Source organism: Strix uralensis, chromosome 11 (genome assembly GCF_047716275.1).
Source record: "Strix uralensis isolate ZFMK-TIS-50842 chromosome 11, bStrUra1, whole genome shotgun sequence".
Lineage (NCBI taxonomy): Eukaryota > Metazoa > Chordata > Aves > Strigiformes > Strigidae > Strix > Strix uralensis.
The window spans coordinates 21,153,888-21,164,652 of record NC_133982.1 but is presented as its reverse complement, the minus strand read 5'-3'; the positions used below and the strand labels follow the sequence as shown (position 1 = coordinate 21,164,652).

General features: G+C 48.7%; 1 long non-coding RNA gene and 1 other non-coding gene across 5 annotated transcripts; both read left to right on the top strand.

Annotated features, from left to right (window-relative positions):
* Positions 1-5,745: 5,745 nt before the first annotated feature.
* On the top strand, positions 5,746-10,735 carry LOC141948451 (uncharacterized). Of its 4 annotated transcripts, none has more exons than XR_012630479.1 (5): positions 5,746-6,654; positions 7,061-7,167; positions 7,365-8,250; positions 9,468-9,806; positions 9,983-10,735. It is a non-coding gene; the product is annotated as an uncharacterized LOC141948451 (long non-coding RNA). The 4 variants fall into 4 exon arrangements; XR_012630478.1 differs by having other exon boundaries at positions 5,753-6,654; positions 7,061-7,496; positions 8,180-8,250; XR_012630477.1 differs by having other exon boundaries at positions 5,766-6,654; positions 8,180-8,250.
* On the top strand, positions 7,882-8,012 carry LOC141948523 (small Cajal body-specific RNA 15). The gene has a single exon (XR_012630498.1).
* Positions 10,736-10,765: the final 30 nt, after the last annotated feature.

Below are 10,765 nucleotides of genomic sequence, written 5' to 3'. Positions count from 1 at the left end.
ACTCACAATTTCAGACAGGCTGGCAGTCTTACACAGTGTCTGCACTTTTCATTTGTTCTTGCTTTAATGCTAATACAAGAGTAAATTCCAATGTAGACATGATGAAGTCCTTTGTGCACCTCTGGGGTTTTAATCTGAAAGCTTTGTGTTTTAAAACTGAATAAAGTTCAGCAATTCAGCATTAAATGACCCATTCAGAATTATTTGCTCTATTTTCCATGCTGCATATTTTCAATCAGGTAATACTGGTGCTAAACCTGGATATCACTTTAGTTGCTTCCAGGTGAGCCTGAACTATTATGATTTGGTAAAAAAAATGTTGGCTCCTCAGCAAATTGCCCTAGATGAATATCCCCTTCAAGGGATAGGTATAAAATTCTGTGTAGTAATTGCTTATTTGTACAAAAGGAGAAACCAGACAGGCGTTGTGCACACCTACCTTGTCACAGGTCTGAAGATGGCTTTCATACTACGATTTTCCCAATGGCTACATATGAATTAAAAATCACCTGAAATGGAATGAATGACTTAAGTTTTTGTTGCAGTGCTTTTTGCTGTGGCTGTCTGCTTGTCTCAGTAGAGACATCATTGATATGACACTTAAGAAAATGTGTCATGAACATGAAGGAATTGAAGCAATGACAAAGCCATTCCTTATTCTCATTCACATAAAAGAGAAGAAAGGATAATAAAATTAAATATCTACTAATCCCTTACAGGATGCTCAGAAACAGCACAGGGAAACTGTAGTCAGTTGTGCCCTTCTGTGAGACCAGAAGGGTTTGAGTCATGACTCTGCATGGAGCACTTTGAAATGAACTCTCAGAGCTATTCACAAGCCTCAGAACAAATAATCTCTCTGCTGACGTGTCACATCATGCCTCTAAGGTACAGTGGTCCCAGGGGTGCTCGTTAAATGATACCAGGATGGATTGCATTTCATCCTGACATGATGTTTGGATGCAGAAAATGAGCTTTTAAATTAACTGCCCTGTCCCTGTGCAGCCTGTACTGCTGGTTCAGAACAAAGGGGATGCCCAGGTGCTTCAGCTATTTTTTGTTCTGCTGAATCTATGGCTCTGTGGGCAAAGAACTTCTGTGTTGTAACTCCACCAAATGCTTTCTCTCGGTGCCTGCTTTGAATGTTACTAGGGCAAAGTGTCTCATATTTTCCTTTTTTTTTTGCCTTGTTTAACATCTTTAAGAATCTCCTCCCACACAAACCTCAGTGAACTTATCTTTGCAAACTCTGCAAAGCTATGTGTTAGCATCCTCTTTAACAAGCAAGGCAACTGAGTTAGAAAAGGCCAGAGGACCCAGAGCCACTAAGCAAAATGGGTTTGAGGCTTCTAATCACCTTTGAAGTCCTGGACCTTCAAGCCCTCCCTATGGCTTAACAGTGAGTCTTTCTCAGGCCAGGAAACGGTCTTCTGGTATTCTGATGTTCCACTTCTTCCCTCTCAGCTTCTCTGTCTTCCATTTTTCTTCTGATCCCATTTGCTAGGAGTCCTTCACTTCACTTCCCCTGGCTGTGCATCTCCTTCAAACACACAGCCATAATGCTGGACTAAATCCTGCCTTTCAAACTAACTCTTGCTGCTTACAACAACTTTTACCACAAGAAAATCTTTTTTCTGATTCAAGTTAAAGTGAGACTAGAAAAATAACCTATGATGGCTGAAAGCCTCACACTGTTATCCACAGGCAGAAGGAGAACACAAACATAGTTAACTAAAACAGCTTGCTACTGCATGCAGTGTGAATATGTATGCAAGGTCTTTTGTATTGTACTCCCACATGCAAACTGAAGTTCAGGAGTGTTCACAGGCACCTCTGCCTTTGAGGTTATGTTAGCAAATACAAGCAGCTGTGGACACTTGTTGAAATTTGAATCTCTCTTTTCTTGGTTTGCTTGCTCCCCCCCTCGAGTGGCAAGAGTCATTGCTAGAGCTAAAACTAAGCTTAGTTCAGCCCATGGTAATTAAGAGAAGTTACTTTATCCTTTAATCACATGCGTTTCTCTTGAGGTAGTGAAATAGCACAGCAACACGCAGTTTTAGAGAGGAAGTGAAAAAGGTGATTGCCTGATTTTGAAATGAAAGGAGGAATTTAGCCAGTGTGTAATTATTCAAGTGAGAAGTTGGTCCTGTCTGTCTTTAATATTCCAAAGTGGTATTTGATGTAAATCCTTCCCCAGAGTTCATTACATTAGCTCTTAGCTCAACCTGAGCACACCGAGTGCCAAGTTCAGCGTGCAGCATGTTTTATAACCAAGTAGAATGACGTCATCCTAGTGATCCTGCAGCTCCCTAGTTCCTTGGGAGGAGGTATGGCTTTGTCTTCAGCCTAAAGATGAAATGGAATATGTTTGATGAGATTCCCTTGGTATTTGCAGTGTGGAACGTGTGAGGAATATTGCTTTGCACCTCCAGCAAGAACTGTCCCTTTTTGCCTAAAAAAAAAAAAAAGATGTTACTTTGCTTGTAATATTTTTCTTTACAGAAAATGAAAATTTTCCTTTACAGATCCCTAGGTGCTTTACAAGAAGACTGACAGAGCCCTTTTGCAGGTGAGTAAAACCAGTTGCAGGGAAGCATAGTGGCTTGTTGGCATCCACCCCGTGGCAAACCCTGGTCTAGTCCTGGGGGCTGCCAGGCAGCTGCTGAGGGTTCTGGGTTGAACCACGCTGATTTTAAAAAAAAGGGGGAAGATAAATTTAGAAAATTTCATAATGGTTTGTCACTGCCGCTTTACAGAAATACTGATCAGAGCTCCTGAGAAGCCAGAAATCCATCCTCCCTGCGCACTTTGTCCTGACCTCAGTGAGACTCGCGGGAGTGCCGAATGCCATCGGCGCGTGCACAGAGTCCCAGCGCCTGTCCCCAGCGGTGGGTGGTGCCAGCTATTTCAGATGCTGTTTACTGTAAGTAAGAAAGACTGCAATGATATAGCATGAATGTAAGTGCTAAGAAACAGGCAAGATGCCCAGCCACCCCACCGAGACTGGGCTGGGAACGGCATGCATAACATCAGCCACAGCTTTTGGGGATAGTTAGGGAGAAAGATTCCAACGGCAATGAACAGACAGTTTTCAGGGCATTGTGAGAGCAGAATGAAATTCTCCTCACCATACAACCAAGCCCTGAAAGTGAGCAGCCTCTCCCAGCCCCTGAAAATCCATGCTGGCAGACTCAGTGCAAATATGCTGTCCCCTGTTATGACAAATCTCTGACAAGTCAAGGTCAGAAAGCAGAAAGTTTTAGCTGCTCTACCATGCCAGGAACAAAAAAAGAAAGAAAGAAAACAAAAAGCCTTGTTTTAAAATAAGCTGTTTTAAATAAACAAGTGTTCTTTGAACCACATCAGAGTACATACCTAACAATATTTGTTAAGTAAATATCAGTGACATGTTTAAGTCTGGCTCAGTATGCATTAGCAAAGTGGTATTTGTGTTGCTTTTGTTGTAACAAGAGTCAGTAGTGTTTCTAGAAGGTGGTCTGAAAAAAAGGGACTTTGGGGTTTTTTTTCCCACTTAGCATCCCACAGAGAAACATCTGCCCACCAGTAGCCCCACTGCAGGACTTTTAAGTAAAAAAACCTTCCCAACGCACTGATTTTGGTGAAGTTATACGTCACTTTCATTGGTTTAGGTCAGTTCATAATCTGCCTCTTAGGTGTTATTTTTCACCCACGGATCCACCTCTTAGATCATTTTGGCTTTCCGATGGAAGTCTGCCCCAAGACTGGTTGCAAATACATGGTCACATTATTATAGTCTGAACCTGAAGTGCCATGGTGCCATGGCTGAGCAAAGTTCCCACCTATCCCCACCTCTTCTGATCAGCTGCTCCCTGAGCTTAGATTTTCTTCAGTTTGATACTAGTGCTGTAGGCACAGAAAGCTCCCTGCACAGACCTACTCCTCATAGCTTTGCAACTGGGCTGACCCAGTGTCAGCCAAGATACACTAGCAATATGCAGAAAGCTACAGAGGGATCAAGAGGTCACCACACAGCCTAAAAGCCAATGGCTGCTTTTCCATGTGCAGCAAAAGAAAAAAAGTCAAGTTCTGATTTAAATAGATCTTTGTATATATATTTGTATTCTTGTCTGTCTATCCTTTGACGTTTTGGCTTATTTAACTCTTAAGAGCCAGATACTAACTCTAGGGTTAATGCACAGACAGGCATGCGAATCAAGAGAACAGGTTGTAACAGTGACGCCGCTGAATTTTAAATTTTACAGCAGGAACAAAGGTTTTCTTTTACATCTTATGGGCTGTGAGGAAGTCAGACTGCTTCTTAAGTGTCCTTTCCTGTATGTCAATAGAAGTGATCTCTTTGGGCATGCTCAGAAATTTTGGGCTTCATAAATCATCACTGTAGATTACGTGCTTCCATGTATGGGAAACGGTGTGACTTTTTCTCCCTGCCTTTGTGGGGTGTTAGGGAGGAGAAAAGGTCATGTTCTGTGGGACCCAAGGGGGGAAGCTGCAGTTCATGATTCAGGCCTGAGCTACCCCAAAGTCAGGCCATTGAAGTCACGGTGAGGCTCTGCAGGCAAAAATGACAGCTAGGCTTTTATCTGTATGCCATGGCATCACAGGTCAATAGTATGACTTCTTTTTCGTCTTTAAAGCTTTCATGTCAGAGGAATCAAAGCCCCCTACCTCCCCTTCTCAAATTGCCTCCAGTTAATAATAGCACGAACAGTAGTTAGCCCAGGTTTCAAAGAGGCTTTGATGAGATATTGCTCTTTGATAAGCCATTTCAAGGGCAGGAGGCAAAGTGTTTACTTTGCTTGGAAGAGGAGTCTGATGAGCAATTTGCTTTTCTTTTGCTGAGGCCAAGCAGAGCTTTGTTACCTCCAGAATATGGAGACTGCAGAGGTGGTTTATGGCTACTGCTCTTTACTTCTGGCTATTTCTTTGCCTTATGCAAGAATAAAAGTTACAAATGAAGCCCAGCAGCCTGTCCCTACCTGTGACACCTGCCTCTGTGCTGAGCTTTAGCAACCATCCACTCCCCAGCTTTCCCTCCCATGACTGTTTTTCCTGCCTTTGGCTGTCCTGGGAGGCCCTGAGGAATTAGGAGTGCCATGAAACCCAGAAGTGCAGCTGGCCCAGAGGAGAGAGCGAGCTGTAGCTTCATGAATAGCTGAGCCCTTCCTAACCATGCACTGCAGCAGAAAGGTGCACACAGGGAAATAAGTCTTTGGGTTGGGCTGGCCAGTCTGACTGGTGGTGAGCCAACCTGTAAGACATGAAATTATTTAGTCTGAGGATACTGAAGCTCTCCCAAAGCCTAGGCCTATACTAAATGCAGCAGGTGCTTTCCTGGAGGCAGGAAAAGCTACACCAAAGGGGTGAAGGCAAGCTACCGACTCTTGCTACAAGAAAGCTTTACAAACTCAGATTATAAATGGCAAGGCTATTTAATGTTCATTTCATGAAGCATTTTAGTATACAGGCTGTGAAATATATCTGACTCACTGCACAGGCACAATAAATAGGTCTACTCCAGCAGCCTAACTGCACCTTTCAGAGCAGCACGGGAGTAGGACAGGGCAGGAGGTGTTGTGGTGGCCACAGGCATTTCCTGACCACGTGCTTTCCAACACTGTAGATGGAACATAAGGAATTTTGTTTAGAGATTGAAAGAAAACTTAAGTGTATCCAATGGGCTGCAAGATACCTCCAAATAGAGGGACTCTACACGCTACTTTTGGCCCAGCCCAGCCCCGGGTTTGGGAGCTATGAACCACCTGCCCCAGGGTTGAGATAACTCGGCAACTTCATCACGGCCCCAGCCCTGCTGGTGGAAACGCGGTGGCTGCTGCAGCCCACGAGAGCTGGGGGCTCTCATTCAGCTGCGCCAAGAGCTGTGCCCACACCAGGGCCCAGGGGGAAAGGAAGTTGCTTGCCTGACCCTGTAGCAGGATGTTATTCACATGCTTAAATCTGCTGGACCAAGCACTTGTTATCAGACGGGAAGGAGCCGCACAAGATAAGCAGGTGTTGCACAAGATGGTGGTGTTTGGGAGGGGGCTGCTAGAGGCAACAGGTGAGCTACAGACAAGGCCGTCGCTGGAAAAAAAACGTTTTGCCCAGCCCAGGGTCAGGTCGGCTGCAGCACGTGGTGGGCTCGGGCAACTACTTCTCGGGAAAATGCGGCGTTACTGAAGCCGAGACGGGCCCTGGGCTCAGCTCGGCCCGGTTGGCGTTTCTGTGACGTCGCGAACCAGCCGCGGGCGCGCTCCCGGCGGCTCCGGGCGTCTCCGCAGCCGCCATTTCCCCGGGGACAGGCGGCGGGAGGGCGGACGGCCCCGCGCTCCCCCGCGCCACGCGTGGCCGGCGGGGACCGCGCCGGGACAGAGGTCCCACCCAGAGTAAAACACGAGTGGTCTCTCCCCTCCGAGGCTGCTGCCGGGCGCGCCCTGCACCACGGCCACGCAGGCGAGGAGAAAGCCGCGCCCGCGCGGCGCCCGGCTGTAAGGTCATATTTATTCAAGCAAAGAAGGAGCCGGCCCCCGCCCCACGGCTAGTGCCCGCCCGCCCCCCGCCGCGCCCGGGCAGGAAGTGGCGGTGGGCGGCCGCTCCGGCGGGGCGGGGGCTCGGCTCGGCGCCTCCGCCCGCAGGAAATGGCGGCGGCACGAGGTGAGGCGGGGGGGTTGGGTGTCCTCGATGGCGGCGGGGGGGGCCCGCGCCCCAGCTCCGGCGCAGCGTCTCCTCCTCCCTGCCCGCGGCGGGTTGAGGCGGCCGGCGGCGGGAGAGCGGCGGCGTGGCGGAGCTCGCCCCGGGGCCGCGGCCGGGAGCGGCCTCCCGTGCGGGATGGCGGCTTTCGGCCTCGCTCCGCTCGCGGCTCACGTAAAGGCCCCGCGGAGCGACCCGGCAGCGCGGGGTGGGCCCCCTGCCCCGTGGAGCCGGGTCGGGCGTCGTCTCCTTCCCGCCAGAGCGGGCCGTGGGCGCCCTGGGCGGCCCGGCCGTCCCGCTCCCACAGCAGGAGCCGCGCGCGGCTCTCGCGGCCTCCGGCTCTCGCCGTCACCCGTGTATCGCCTTGCAGGGTCTGCCGCCGTGATGGGCGTCTGGCGTGGAAACCCCCGCGGCCCTGGCCGTGCCGCGGCTGGTGAAGAGCCGCCGCTGCCCGCAGCCCTTTCCCCGGGGCGGCAGGTAAGCGCTGCCGGGCCCGGCTGCCTGCGGCTGCCTGCAGGCAGGACTTGGCTCGGGCAGCGCCTGCAGCAGCGGGACCGGCCCTGCGTGAAGAGGAGCTGCCGGTGGAGTTGGTTTTAGGAAGTAGCGTGAGACCCCGCTCTTTGCTGCTGCAGCCTTTCTGGTGCTGTGTTTAAGCCACAGCTTTGCATCTGCAGAAAACCAGTTTTATTTAGCTCCAGCTGTGGAACGGCCATCCTTTTGGCAGAGAGTGCAGCCCCTTACAGCCATTTTATGAAGCAGTTCGTGGCCTCGGTATTGCTTGCAGCAGAACAAGTAAAGCTCAAAATGTAAGCTTGCTTGGAAAAGCTGGGGGCCAGGACAGCTGAGTCCCAGTATATACTGGTAATTGAGCACACCAGCATAAATGCAGTAGAGAGAAAATTTAACAGAAGATCAGTGTTGTGTCTTCAGCTGTCCCAGCACTGTGCAGTGAGTCAGTGTAGTCCCGGTGCTGAGCTGAGCGGGAAGCAGAGCCTTACCTTTGCCTGGTCCCTGGCTGCTTTGCTGTGCACTGCTAGTGGGTGATACTGGTCACTGTTGGAAAACAGAAGTGGGCAGTTACAAAGGTAGAGCTGCGTTTGGGGGCAGGCAGGGTGGTTAGGCTCCGTAGTCGCCTTTAGGAGAGCACGGTCAGTTCCTGAGACTTCCTAGGAGTTCCTTATGGAGATTGATCTGGAGGACTAAGAAAGTGGAGCCAGTGATATTATATTGACTCCACTGATACTATCCTCCTAAATTAAATGGTGGAAGAACAAGGCCTGCCTGTGAGATAAAGTCAGGACCTACTTCATCTACCTACAAGATTTTAATAGCAATTAGAGGCAGCAAGTTAAAAGTCGAAGTGTTCCTGTAGAAAATGGATGTGTTTGGTTTGAATTGGACATGCTAACCTGTACTGCAGGGCTGTTGTGTTGCCTATTGTTGTATTTGTGCTCTTGACATTGTTTCACCTGTGTGTTTTTGCTCACAGGCCCGTGGGTCCCTTTGTTCCTGGCTCCAGGACTGGGTGTGGAGGGACGCTGGATGTCCTGCAGGATTATGGTAACCATTTTGGAAACTAACTGTTCAGCCACAGATGGTTTGTGTAAACCTGTCTGTTGACTGGTGCAGCCTAGAGACAGGTCTTCGTGTGATGCCCTCCAGTGGCAACAACGTGTACTGGTATTTTAAATCAAGAGAGAACAGAAGGGAATTGCAAAAAGTGATCTTTTTGCTCACCCTGAAGCGGTTTGAGGGTAACTCCTTCTAAGCCCAAGGGCCTTTGGGCAGCCCTGGCAAAGTCCCCAGTTAGCTGCTGTGTGAGGCATGGCTGGGAGTGGCTCATCCTTTGGCAGTTCCTGCTGCTGCAAGTTCTGCAGGGACGCGCAGGTGACTGCTGCAAATCAGGGCAGCCTCTCTGGTTTAGGTGGCCAGTACCAGAACTTTAGGCATGAGCTCCTGTCCTCCACAGAAGATTAATTTTGCTGTGTGTCAGTAAATGCACAGAGAAGGAACAGGAAGAAAAACACCACCTGATACCAGGAAGAACACATCTCGCAGCACTTAACTTGCTGTCAGAGACGACAACTCATTTTTAGCTGACCGTTGTCCTTTCACACAATCTAGTTCAGCAGTGAACCAGAGTTCCTGTAGACAGGCCAGAGATGAGAACTGGTTTTGCCTCATCTGAGACACCTTTAAGTACAAAGAAATGGCTCTCAGATTGACAGCTCAACACGTTCTCCAAGATGAGTCCTATGCCCAGGATTCCAGATAAACCGAATACATTTGGTATTAGTCTGCTCTGGGGTACTGTGCTGGACCTGTTAACACTCCTTAGCTTTGGTAGGAGACTCCCTTTTTACTGTCAAATGCAGCTTACAGTTCTGTGCAGGGTTTGGTCCTTACAGTGGTACAGATGTGCTGCACTTCCCCCTGTCTGGTGGACTTACACAGAAAGATGAGGTCGATGTCAGCTTCCAGCTTGGGTGCTGGACTGGTCTGATCAATAGACCCTGTAGTAGAAGTGGTGGCCTCCCTGTAAAGGGTTTATATAAAGGTAATTCACAGTGACAGCTGGTTTTAAAAAATTCAGGTTGTTCATACCTTTTCCTTTGCTGTATAAATATTTAAGTGACAGGACTGGGATTCCTAAGGGAGGGAGTGCTTGGGTTATTGTTGACAGGTGAAACTTTTATTAAACAGAAACATGCAAACTCATTTCCCATATTGTTTTTAACCTAGTAGCCAATTATTGCTTATTTGTTCTTTTTTTTCAGATAGTGTTGTTGTTGCCTTAGCTGTCCTGTACCATGTCTGGCAATGAAGTCATATTCTGCCGAGCAGGCTGCTTCGTACTCAGCCATCAGGCCTGCCTTCTCCAACAGATCCCTCAAGCTGGCAGCGTAATGACGGAGCTGTTTGGTACCTGCAGAGTCTCACTCCAAGGGTGTCTGAGCACCTCACATTTGGGTCAGAAAATCCATCCCTGCAGCAGTCGTTGTGAGAGGGCTGTGAAGTCCCAGGGCCTCCCAGGGCAGTTCACCAGTTGAAAAATATTTTGGATTGGGTTCTTGTATCATCTGAGGCGAACGGCGGATCCCGGCACCAGGATACAGGTATGGTTTAAACACTTGAGGTGAAAGCTGTTGGTGGGGAACAGTGGGGCTTCACAACAGAACATCTGCTTTCATCAGAGTCGCTGGGTTCACCAGCAGTCTTGCTGCAGTAAAGGCTTGGTTGGGAGGTTCAGACATCCTTGTACCTCTGCTCTGATACTGTTTTACTCTTTCAGATATCTACTCGAAGAGTGTGGCTCTCAGTTTTTGGCAGATAAAGGTAAAACATGTTCCAGTGGGTGGATGTTGGACCCGGAATCAAGGCATACATTTCTTAAGCAAAGAATGGTGCTTTCTCACCAGTTCATTCCCTGGCAGAGGAACTGTACACTTTAGCTGCTGTTCTCTGCGGTGGCCTTGCCAATGTCAGCAGGGCTCACCCGGCCACCCTCCTGCCCTCTGCATTGGCAGTGGTTGCTGGCTGAGTTGCCTGTTTCTGGTGGACACAAGTTGTGCTCACTGCAGGACGTAGCAACAGAGTCTCTGGCCTGCCTTACAGGAGGTCTGGCAGTGACCATAACAACCCGTGCAGCCCCGGAAATCTCTGAATTCCTGGTGGGCTAAGAAATGACCTGTACTTACATAGGTCAATGTTGCTAAACCCATCTTCTTTTGAGGCTTGCAAAACAAATAGGTATCCAAAAGAAGATGGTACTAATCACTGCTGTAATGACATATTTAGCTCCTGTTTTTGTGGTTTCTGCAAAGCCTGGTTTGGGGAGGCTTTTTTTAAGCTGTTTGGGGAAAAACAGACAAGCTTTTGGCACATGGTTCTATGTCAGATTTCTTCATTTTTACCAGGCTCTTTATTTGTAGAGGTCCTGTATATTGTAGAGGCCATGACCTGTTCTGATTACCCCCTAGAATGGAAACGTGAACCAATGATTTTTTTAAATGAATGTGCAATAAATCTGTGGAAAAGCTTCTCAGTTCATGACTCTTGATTGAATTCAGGTAGT